This window comes from Pseudopodoces humilis, chromosome 1 (assembly GCF_049639895.1).
Source record: "Pseudopodoces humilis isolate 2021_Gansu_Grassland_sample_001 chromosome 1, ASM4963989v1, whole genome shotgun sequence".
NCBI lineage: Eukaryota > Metazoa > Chordata > Aves > Passeriformes > Paridae > Pseudopodoces > Pseudopodoces humilis.
The window spans coordinates 138,878,283-138,891,069 of record NC_142200.1 but is presented as its reverse complement, the minus strand read 5'-3'; the positions used below and the strand labels follow the sequence as shown (position 1 = coordinate 138,891,069).

The window sequence follows — 12,787 nt, the reverse complement described above, 5'->3', positions numbered from 1 at the left end:
AATCCAAGTGAGGGAGTCTTCTTCAAGAACAGTAGTTTTGTCTTTAAGGACAGGAGAGTGGATTTCATATACAAGAGTGAGTGTGTGTATGTATGTATATATATGTATACACACAAGATTGTTATTTTGATGCTTTCAAGCTTCTATCAATCGAGACATCTTGATATTTAAAAAAGTATGAGAGGTTTAAAAAATAAAAAAATATTTCAGTTATTGAAACTTTCATTGTATTTTTAACAGTGCAGTTGCTATTAATATGGAAGAGACAAAACAAAGGCTTGTTGGTTGCTACAGGAAAACTGGCAAAGTTAAATTAATTTATTTGAAGTGTTCTGCAAAAGTACATGGGTGGAGACTTGTGTTTAGATGAAATGGTTTAAAACTTTGGTTGGCTTGTGCAGTCCTGGCTGTTGTTAAGTGTATGCTATCTAAACCACAAGCTAAACCAGTCCAAAAAAGATGCCATATTTTAGTCTCTTTCTATTCATTGAGGTATTTTCTTTTTGTTCTAGTCTATTACAGAAGAACACACAGTTTTTTCTCTGTAATGTAGTTTAAGGCACTATCTCCATGTACCTACCTGTAGCTTTGGTTGTGCTCTGATCATTCAAAGCTAGCTAGAGATAATACAACCACCTTCTTCTATCTGCATTTGGGCAGAATATCCATTGGAGAGATCCCCAGGTGCTTAATATAAACAGGTTTTCTGGAAGAAAAGTTGTGCAGCTTCTAAGAACCTGGGTTATTTTTGTTTTTTTTATCCTCTGCACCTTATTAGACAGGGTTTGTTACTTATTCTTTTTAGTCCACACTGTATGTGTTTTACAGGAGTTAATTACGAAAATAGAAGTTGCAGTGTTTTTAAAAATACTGCTTTTCTATGAACAGATGAGCTGCACCTAAATGAATCATAAGTTTTTTCTATTTTGTAGTTGTTAATCAATCCTGTGTGAAACTTATTTTTGCCATGACTTATGAATAGTTCTTTGATTCTCTGTATGTATACAATATAATTAGGCTGTTACACTGAAAACATTTTCAATAAGGCTCTGAAAGCACATAAAGAACTGGAAACTAGAGGTTTCAAACTCAGGTTTGACTAAGTAGAAGGTGCTCTCTAATTTATCTACCAGAAAAGAAGACAGATAATTACTTGGGTTTTGCCAGGTTTGAAGGTATAATTCTAGGTGGAATATTATGGTGTGCTTGAGTATATTTCTAACATTGTTCCTGTGTGTGCAATTGTAGTAATTTCTTCGTACCTTCTGTGAAAATGGACTTTGTTAAAATGATGGGAATTTCTAATTTAGACCACAGTATAAGTTATGACTGAAAACACCACAGTCATGTCATTCTTATATTAATCGAGACTTCTAGAGGTGCAAATTGAAGTGATCTGAGCTCAAAAAATTAAATAGTTTTTACGATTTTATATGTGATAAACTCACAACTCAGCTGAAAAGACTTGAAGGTTTACGTCTTGTTCAAAATAGGGCTTGGCATTGCTTCACTAATTTTAATAGTTATTTTTTATTGCTTTCTTTTCTGGTTGAGAAGACTAGCTGGTTTTGCTTCTCTCTTAATAAAGTCTTCTGCTTGAATTTTGACGAGTGCAGACATGCCGTTAGAGATTTAAGCGATTCTGAAAGATGTATAATGGGTTAGAGTTCAATGTACTGCTGTTAGCTGCTCCCTATTGCTGGAGGTGACAGGGGAGAAGATAACTAAGGAAGTAAAAGGATTTTTAGTGCTGATCACCATCTTCCTGCATTAGTGGGTTCATTCTTGGGGCTTAACGTGGCACGCGTTGCTGATGTTGATGCTAAAGCAGCTGGGTCTGGGAGGGGATTGCAGTGTCTGCTTGGGAGGAATGCTGCTGTGGTAAATGGAAGGGGCACACTTCTAAATAAGTTTTTTCCAATAGCTGTCATCTGTGTTTGCTTTAAGCTTTTGGAATGCTCTTTATTTTCTGCTGCTGGCCAGGTATGGAAGTGATGGTGAGTCATAAGGAAATGTAGGTGGTGATGGAGGAGAAGAGCGGGTTTTGAGGAGCAAGGGGGGAAGTTGTGGTGCACCTGGAAGCTGCAGCTGGCAGGTGATTTTTTTGTATTTGGAACTGGAAGTGAGACTGAGGGAGGAGTTTGAAAATGAAGAGAATCCTCATTAAGTCATGAGTAAGGTTCCTTCATTAGGGTTTTCCTGTTACGGGCTCTTGACTTCTCAAGAGTGTGGCAGCAGGATTCTGATTATACTGGGGCTAGCCTCAAGCTTAGACCTGAGCTTAGTTATTGATTTGAAAAAGAGGATTACTGCTGATTTGTGAGGAAGAATTGTTAGTGGTGATCTCTGAACAAACCATGGATGTGAATTAAAATGTTAGGAAAGGTAAAATGTGGAGTTGGTAGCAGTTAGCATTAGTTCTGCCTTTATTTTCCTGGTGAGGTCTGCAGCCATATATGATGCTAGTTTCTTTATTTAATATTAAACATGGGAATAACATACAGCATGGTCAGTCAGTAGGACTACAGCCATAGTAAACCTTAGGGTCAATTAAAAGAAAAGTATTTATCTTCAGAAGTAATGAATAAATTTGAAAACAAAACAATAATCCTTGAGAGTATTGTTTATAGAAGTTTAGTTTTAAGGTACTTCCTCTCCTTCACACTACCATGAAATTCTACATTGCAGATTCTGCCGTGGGTTAGCACCAATCAGAACCTTGAATTCAAAGAGAATTGCAGATCTGTTTTATTTAACCTTATAAAATAAGCATGATTGTAGTAGTTGCACTTATATAGTGATTGTTCTTGAAGTTTCAGAAAAGTATTGGGCATGTTTAGAAAATAGCGACTACATACTTAAATCAGTGCCACTAGAAGGAATTGAAATTACAGACCTTCAAAGAATATTGAGCAATTTGGAAAAGTAATAGCTAAACATTATTGCTCAAAATTGTTCCCTGCAGATTAAAATGAGACCTGCTTTGGTTAAAGTATCTTGAAAAGTATTTAAGAGATAAATTAATAGGATACCATGATTATTTCCACATTGCTTTTACAGATGCTTACTGGAAACCACTTTTCCTTGGTGGGTTTGACGTGGAGGTACCTGCTCATGTGTCCAGGAGTGTGTTAAACACAGATACTGTTCCACAAGGTGTCCCTTAGAGGCGAGATGGTGGAGTGGTGCTGTGTGGAGGTCCTGGCCTCATGTCAGCCTACTTAGGCAGTGTAGAGAGCTCTGTCCATGAGCTAGAATGTGCACAGAGGAGAGGAGGACACAGGTGGGGAATAAAGTCTTGAGAGCGGTGTTATAGATCACAGGGGAAAGTCCTGAACCTTTCACTATTAGCAGGGTTCTCCTACAAGGCAAATCAGTAGAAATGCTCCATATCTCTATTGTCGTGTTGATTTATTTGTAGGTGTTTTTCAGCATATGTTAGTTTGCTATTTTATTTGTTCCATTTACCAGCTTGATCCACCAGCCATAGGTGACACGTTACTCCTCCTCTGAAGCAGGCAGGGAATTGCCCAAGCACGGTGCTGCCTGTACGTGCTGTGGTGCAGGGAGTGTGGGGGATCTCCTCCCACGTGTACCCTGCTTCCAGCAACTGCAGAGGGGCAGGGAGATCTCGTGGGTACCCCTGTGCATGGCTGACAGGGTGTAAAGCACCAGGGATGCTAATAAATCCTATCAAAACCTATGATAACACAGCTGACCTAGATTGAGATAAATTTTTCTGTGATTCACATAACTTGCGCATTCCTTCAACATGGTTCAGCAAAGCTGTTTATATTGCAAAGCCCTACCCACCAACCCTTGAATTTGAAGTTCCCTGAGGAATAATATAGACATGAGGACAGAGAGTGGTATTTAATATTTTGTCTTAACTTTATATTTACCATGTGTTAGAAATTTGAGGCAGTGTATGTAATAATGATTTTGCAACTTTCTGTATATTAATAATTGTTTAGAGTTCACATGCTACACGATTGACTGTGCCCATTTGGGAGCATATGTCAGAACTGGTTGTTTTCTATCTTTTATGGTACTTGAGATTAATGGCCTGCAAATGAAAATCTTATTTCCAGCACATTGCTGAAATAAATTAGGCTCTTGCTCTTAAGATGGATGTCACTTGGATAGACAATTCTACCCTCTTAAATTTTCTCTTGAAACATTTTACCAGAATCACTTTTTTTTGTTTTGTTTAATCAGCATCTATCACTAGTAATAAATCTGTATGTACAGATATATATATGTGGTTGGTTATTCCAGTAAAACCCATCATTCTGGTCTAAATCTAGTAGTGTATTTGCAGAGCTGTTGTGGTGGCTGAAAAAAACAATGAACTACTTAAATCCAAGTAATGCTGCAATGATGGGTGGAGGTAGATGAACTCTTAGAAGAAACAGAAAGCACTTCTTTCATCAGATTCACTTATGGTTCATTTGTCAAGCTGCAATCCTAAAATGTTCTGCATTTCTTCAGTATTGTTGCCCAGATTCTAAATCCCCACATACAAGATTGTGCACTTGTATAATCAGTACATTTCACTGCATATTCATGAGCTATGGGTTTCATTACTGTAATTCGTACCTGTCATCTAGAGTTAATACTAATAATTAAAAATTTAATCAAGAAAATTTTGTTGCATTGTTTGTTGTATTTACATGCAGATTATGTAATAAATTCTGTGTTACAGAAAAAATAATCTGAAAAGGGCACATTTACCTTTCCTTACTTGTGGATTTACCACAGTTGGAGTTTGTGGCAGTGTTTCAATTGATGTCTTGGATTTTCTTTACATGGAATTGAAATAAATCCCATGTAAAAGCTTTATTTTGCAGTTTGGGCAGGACAGTGTTAGTTGGTGATCACAGCATGGACATAATGGAGTTCAGAGATGCAGTGTCATATTTATCTTCTTCCCCTTAGCAAACAGAACATAGTTGCTCACAGCATAAACTATCAGTAGTTGTGGTGAAAAGTGTGTTAGTCTTTCATGGCCAAATGTAAAGCTTTATTCTTCATTTAATGATTCTCAAATTTGGTTGCCATGTGCATTCTAGTGGCAGCACAGAGCAACTTTTCCTCTTTTGTGGGTGCCTGACTTGGTGCTGGTATCAGAGTGCAGGTGCTGACCTGGACCTGCCCTTTGGTGGTGGCACCTCCTAGTGGTTAGAGGGCTGTCTGCTGTGGAGAAATGTCGTGTCATGAGTTTTGACAGCGAGCAATATTTCCAGTGTAGTAGTTTTGGAATAGGCTTCCAGGAGACATGTGAAATGTGGCCAGAACCCTAGGACCTGGGAGTGTTGATCAGCAGCCAGGCTGACCATGAGCCAGTGTGTGCCCAGCTGGCAGCAAGGCCATTGGCATGCTGGCCTGTACCAGCAAGTGTGGCCAGCAGGAGCAGGGCAGTGATTGCCCCCTGTACTGGGCACTGGTGAGGCCACACCTTGAGTCCTGTGTCCTGCTTCGGGCCCCTCACTGCAAGAAAGACCCTGAGGTGCTGGAGCATGCCCAGAGAAAGGGAACAGAGCTGGTGGAGGGTCTGGAGCACAAGGCTAAGGAGGAGCTGGGATTGTTTAGCCTGTGGAAAAGGAGAGCCCTTAGCTCTCTACAACTGCCTAAAGGAGGTTGTAGCAAAGTGGGTGCTTGTCTTTTCTCCCAGGTACAAGCAATGGGATGAGAAGAAAAGTCCTCAAATTGCACCAGGAGAACTTTAAGTTGGATCTTAGGAAAGGTTTCTTCATAGGAGATTTATCAAGCGTGAAAAGAGGCTGCCCAGAGGAGTGATTGAGTCACCATCCCTGGAGGTACTTAAAAGATGTATAGTTGGATCACTTAGGGACGTGGTTTTGTGGTCAGCTTGGCAGTACTGGGTTAACAGTTGGACCTGATGATCTCAGAGGTTTTTTCCAACCTAAGCAATTCTATGATCCTATGTCTAGTCCTGCACTAGAGAAGGATCCCATGCAGTGCCACAGGCTGGGGCTGGGGACAGTGAGTGGCCAGGAGCCAGCCCTGCACACTGGCAGCAGGAAGTGTCAGCAGGGCATATCCAGGAGACAAAGGAAGGGATCATCCCTCTCTGCTCAGCATGGTCCCTGTCCAATTCTGGATTATCCTGAGGTTCCTTCCAATGTGAATTATTCCTTGACATTAAGTTATTGAGGCATATAGAGATTCTGTTCTATTTAATAGGTAATGAAATTATGCAGTACATAGAAAGGTTGATTTAAAGCAATTAGTGATATGATTTCTCATGGATTGGTATAGATTTCTTCTAGGTAAAGTGGATGAGTTAAATAAAAATTCCAGGCTTTCATGATGCATGGGGTAATGCATTAATAGAAAGAACTTGCATATCCTTGGAGGGTAGGAAGACAGGAAGTTCACTGCTACAGTAGATCTCGGACTACTTTCCTTACAGATTAGGAAATTAGAATTTCTTTTCAGAAAAGCAAGGATTTCATATATATATATTCAAAAGTTTATGTAAACTGTAAAGTGGCTAGCAGCCAAATTTACCATTTTTAATAGCGACCTTTTGCCACTTCAAGCAAAATTAAGTAGTTCCTTGATGCTGTTTTTTTGTACTCCAAAATAATGCAGTAGATAATGAGTAATGTAGCACAACTCAGTATGTAGTAGCGTTCCAGCTGACCATATTAGCTCAATTAGCGGCTTTTTGGAGGCATTTAATTGCTGAAGTGTATGACTATTTGGTTCATTTTTTTGGCTATCAGACTTCTCTACTGAGGACTGACATTGATAGTGTAATGTGATTAACTTTTAAGTAAATCTTTGTTGAAACTGAATACAGGATGTGTGAAAAGCCTAATATTACTTTTTCTTTGCTTCATAAACACCCTTTCTAACATTTCACTGTGTCAGGAAGAGTGATATTTGCCATATGTTCAGATTTTGTCTTGGATGGATTTCTGGTAAGCTAAAGCCCTTTCAGCAAGGCTGGGAAAGCATTGCTGAGTACAAAAGTGGAGCAAGATGCTTTAGTGATCAGGCTTGTGTGTTTCTCTCTTTTCTATAACTGGTTCATATCAGATCAGTGTTCATCCCTTGGTTGAAGAAGTTTTGTATAATGTATGTTTGAAAAAAGTTTAATCCTAGGCCAAAGTGTCTCTTTACAGCATGATGTGTAACCTTCCTGAATGTGTATTCCTCTTTCTCAGTAGTACAGAATAGCAAGAAATTAACTTTAGTGTGGTTCTTCTTCAAAACAAAGAGCAATTTTACAGGTTAAGGATCAAAAAGATGAAAGGGATAAGGCTGATTTTCTACTGTACAGCATTCAGCTATTTTCTGTTGTCATCTGTAGTCCTTTCTTTTCTTGACTTCATGGGACATGGGGCAAGTGTATATGAATGTGCTCTAAAATTCGTGTTAGATGCGTGATTGCAGGTATAGCGAGGTCAGAAATGGAAAAGATAACTCCCTTCAGCTCATCACCTGGTAACTTAAGAATTGCTACAGGTATCAGCTGCTTTCTGAGCCTTACTGGGCTGCTTTCATTAATGTTAAGTATTTTTGTGGCTTGTGCCCTCGCCGAGACAGTGAAGGTACTTATAGTGTGCCAGTATTGCCAGCTGTCCGTGCTGCAGCATCAGAGTACTTTAGAGAGCACAGTTGGCTTTGAAGCTGATTCTCCCATTGCTGCTCCTGTGTGTTATACAGCAGATCTTCGTGCTTGAAATTCGAGGAGACAGATGATGGGATGGGGATGCAATTTAAACCCGGGGACTTTTCTTGCTGGCTTCTCAGCCTGTGGAACGTAACTGGAAGCCAGCTGACGTTGCAAGCGCTCATGGCTGTCTTTTGGCACCCGAGTGCTTGTTTGGATGGTTCCTGCCTGCAGCACAGAGCTAGACAGGGAAATGAATGAATTTACTGGCAAATTTTCAGGCGTATTAGTTTTTTATTAACCATAGTTTCCTTTCAGACTGTTAACACGCCCAAGTGCCATATGCTGCTGAACAGACAAGTCCAGTACACACCCCAGCCTGGTGATTTAGTTGGTTTTTATCCGTGTGTATTCTTGCTACAAAGGCTTTATCTGTTCTCAAAATAGTCAATCCAGTGAAGATAGCCACACACATGGCCTTGTAGTCTTGAAATCCAGATGGTTTTAAGCAGAAACTAATAATATATAATCACTTTCTCTTTATTTCCATAATGACATACTTTGATATGCTTCTGCTCTGTCCTTTGTCCTGGTGGCGAGTCTGTTTTCCTTTGAGAGTTACACTGAAATACCTGTGCACAACAGTCCAGCTGATAGTGGTTTTTAAAAATCGTATAAGGATCTGTGTTAAAGCAAAAAGCTATAAATTATATATAAATGTATAATTTCAGTTCTAGAAACAAAGTCTTGATAGACACAGAGAGCCTCTGGGAGCTCAGCTTGGCAAAGCCAATCCATTTCCCAAGAGTGTTGTGTGGTAAAAAATAAACTTCCTATCTGGGCAAGAACAGATTAGAAAATATAGGAGTGTGAGGGGAAAGATGCATGATTTACTTGATTTCCAGATGTGCAACAAATTGTAGTGGCAGCTGGTCTGCACCAGCTGAAGGGAAACACAGTTGGGAAATGTAGGCAAAGTTAAGCACAAGGTTCTCTTGGGGTGAGCTTGTTGTCCTCCCCCAGCAGTGTTCTCTGCAAGGGCTTCAAACAGCTCACAAGAAATTACACGCACACTCTTCTGCCACCCCAGCTCCGAGTATGTAATTGTAGCCAGGCAGATTAATGTCATTTTCTGATGCTTCAGGACATCCTGCTGGTGACAGGTGAGATTAAATCTCAGTAGTGGGCACAATTAGTAAACACTAAGCATTGTTCATCAGGCTTTTAGGAGCCTGATTTTCTGCTTTCTGTTAAATAGATTGCGACTTCTCAGAGGTTTGTGGTACTGTCTTCTTGTAAGATAGGCACAAAGTATTTTATTATATTATTAAAAGAGTAATCTTGTTTACTGTTACTTTTAATGTTAAATATTTCAATATATTTTTGGAAAAGGTACATTTGTGAAAACGAAGACACATACTTAGATGTAAAGGAATAAAAAATCTTCCTATGCCATTTATAAGAACACATTGCTGTTTCCATTCTAATTTCTAGATATTGTTTTCCATATATGGTCCTTGTTTCCATTATGTGGGAACATGAAATTGTTAGTTTCAGAACACTGAATGATACTACTTAAACAAATGATTTTCTCAGTTTTTCCTTTGTGCTTTTTAGAAGTAATTTTATGTAATAAACAGAATCTGAATGGTTACATTCTACTGCCCTTGTAATGTGCCCTTGCTTCCAGTCTCAGTGCTGGTGTTCACTTAGCAAATATTTATCTTCCATTGCTGAGGATTAGAAAATGTGGTGTTCATGATCTTAAATTATGAGTACCTTTATAATTATCATCAAGTTGAATAGTTAAATGGGTGTAGACAGGAAACGGGAGATCTGACTTGCTTAGACTTGAGCTGAGTGATGCAATATTTAAATGAAGATACTATAAATCAGGTTTAGCGTTACTTCTGTCCTCGCATTCAATGAAGTGAACTTGCTGGTTCTTCTACATGAACTAGTGACAAAGGCATCTATGCACCTTTTTAAAAATAATTGTACTTTCCTAACTTACACATTGGTGGAGCAGCGAAGCTAGTGAATTCTCTATCACCGCTTGTTTTTCTGTCTAAATGCATTGCAGATTTGGAGAGTGCAGTACCCTTTTACACAATCACAGCAGTGAAAGAATATAAATGTGGCTTTGTTTTATTGACAAAATATGAAAATCTGATTCTATTATACAGACTCAGATTTTGAAACAACAGCATCATGTCTGACTAAACTGTAACTCTGAAGCAGGTTTCTTGAAAAACTTGTGGGAGAGTTTAAAAATTTTGTTTCATTTTTTTCCTTTTTTTTTTTTTTTTACAGAAACTTGAATTTTGTAGACTTGTTATACTTTGCATTTTTTTCTTTTTAATTACTAGAAGATATTTCCTTTTAGCTTGTCTAAGCGCCCTGTTGCACATGCCCTGAGCAGATTGCTGTGGGTAAGTATTGGTGGCAGTCCCTCGTTTTTGACATATCACTTGAGAGCCCTGCACTGCCACCCAGAGAGGGTAATCCCAAAGGTGTTCAGATGTCCTGAAGGAGTGACTGGACCACTTTGCCCCACAGATGAAGTTAAACTCTGCAGTAAACTCTGGAACTAGCTAATTTCCACTTCAGGAACTGGTCTAAGCCAAAACAGTGTATTTGACTCCTTCAGAAAATGTTTGAGCACTGTATTACTGCTATTGTGTAGGGAATTGTGTGTATCTGTTTACTGGCTGAGATTAAAAAATGCAACTTGACCAAGCCACGAATACAGATGCACTTGTAACATCCACGTAGGAGTACTTAAATTCCAATCTGTGTCAAGTCTGGTTCAGTCTCTTTCGTATTTAGCAGACAGTGCATATGAGCTGACTCTAATACAATGTTGTGTTAATTTTACATCACAGAATAGGAATTTAAATGTGAACATTTAAGCAGTTCTGTTTTTTCATGTTGTTTGGTTGAATAATATGTAGAAATAATTGCTAAAACTTAGAACCATAAATAGCTGTGGATTTTCATAACTTGGTATAATCACTAGTTTCAATGTTGTTTTCTTTTTTTTTTGTTTCTATTTCCCCCACCCAGTATGCTGTAACTAATCTCTGTACAATGTGAGTACTCCATTCCCTCCTAGACCTCTCTTCCCTTCCAGTCCTTCCCCACCAAATCCTTGATTTATGCAAAACCTTTAATAGAGTAGAAGGGCCTCAAGAGAAGACTGTTCTGATGTTTGGAGAGAGCTTTAATGAAAAGTTGCATTGTTATTTCATATTTACTTACCAAATCCCGCCAGAGTAAATTCTTGCCAAACTAGTTTTGTATATTTCTTGTCTGGTCTTGCTCACGTATTGTTTTGTATCAGGACCTTGTCTGACAGGAAAAGCGACCAGAACAGTTCAGGCTATGGCAGTAGTAATAGGTGATGCAGTAAAAATGAAGTCTATCTAAAACTTCTTATGCAATACTGAGAAACTTTTAAAGGAAGTAATTAGCAGAAGTCATGCAGCTTATATATCAAAGCTATTTTTAAGTAGATTGTTCATGCTGAAATAGCACCATAGTGATTTAGAAATGGCTGTTTCTCCTATTGATTCTATAATTTTGAATATTTTTTTACATTTGCCTTGGAGGGAGGAAATAGTTGTGGTAGGAAGCAAAAAACAAGGATACATAGATATTGAAATTGTAGTTTTAGCTTGGCTGCTGTTTGTTTTGACGGATGTAGTCCTGTCACTGAGCCAGTATTGCAGTTACTTGTTTTCAATGTTTCCATTCTTCATTAAGAAGAAGCATTTGTAGGAAACAAAATGGTGAATTGGGTGATGTGTGAGGGATCAGGCTGTGTTAAAGACCAAACTAGGTTTTCCATTTTCCATCTGCGATTTTGCAGTGAAAGCTGGCTTTATGGTTCGATTCTAGCTTAGCTTTGAGATTGAGAATCGCAGCAGAGGAAACCTGAGTCAAGTCCTTTATGAGTGCAAGGTGCTTCACAGCTTGTCTGTTTGATTGTCTATTCTATGCCTTGGTCTTTGCAAATGTGTTTCAGTCTTTGGTGTAGATACGAGAGGCAGAGGAGACTTTTTTTAATGGGCTGGAGGATGAGGAAAGATCTTTTTCCTTTTAATTTGAGAGCAGAATTTACAAAGGCATCTCTTGAGCAGACTTCCCTTTGAACATGTTTGTTAAGAAATGTTGAAAGATTCCTGGTGTACACAGGTGACTTTGTCCAGCCCTGTGTTATTTATTTGAGTATTCAGACTTAAAAGTTTATCCAAGTATTTGCATTATGTACCTTTTTTACAGAGCAGGTTTGTGTGTTAGCTAGCTATGTAGGCTGCTCTGTATGCATGACAGTGTAAATAATGTAATACCATTTTTAATTATTCCTTAATCTTTACTGTTAAAAAATGTATGCTATCTCTTGTAATATGCTACAGCAATAAGTCTATTTAGGGAAAACCCACATACTAGAAATCCAGTTAATTGTATAATAAGTGCTTGCTTAGAAGAAATGGAAGGTAATGTTATTTAATACTTAGAGAAATCAGAGAAAAAAGTGTGTAATTTAATTTTTGAAATGACTAACCTAATGACTGTAAAATGTAATTCTGGAATCTGATGATGATGACTTCCAGCACTATTTAAGGAGGATGTACTTATACAAACAATTAAGTTTCATAGTTATCAAATGTCTCCAAAATATTTGACCTATGCATATATATATAATGTGCAAATAATAGAGTTTTAGGATATTAAAACCAAGATGAGTATCTCTTGATGTTTTTTCATGTAGCATGTTCTGTCAGGATTTAAATGTATATATGGATTTAGATGAATTCTGGTAGTTCCATTTCTTGTCCTGCTCCATCTTTAAGAAATCAAAATATTTTCAAGCCTTTTAGGGTGGAGGTTATTTATTTATTTATGAGTTCTATTTTTAGTGTGGGTGGGTTTTTGTTTAGTTCAGGTTTGGCTTTGGTGTGATGTTTTTATTATTTTTGTTTGTTTGTTTTGTCACTTCTAGACACCATACCTGAAAAGGCTTATGCTAATTGCTATTTTTAGGAAGTCAGGAACTCTGCAAGTTGATGCAGGTTTGGGTCCTCCCAGCAGAAACTTCGTGGAGCCATGCCTTCTCAGTGAAAAGCAAGGAAGCTCTTT

The 12,787-nt window shown here is 38.2% G+C and overlaps 1 protein-coding gene across 12 annotated transcripts in view; it reads left to right on the top strand.

The window, feature by feature from the left end:
• Positions 1-12,787, top strand: part of PARD3 (par-3 family cell polarity regulator) — a 446,220-nt gene that overhangs the window by 36,079 nt on the left and 397,354 nt on the right. The gene's annotated exons all lie outside the window — the stretch shown is intronic.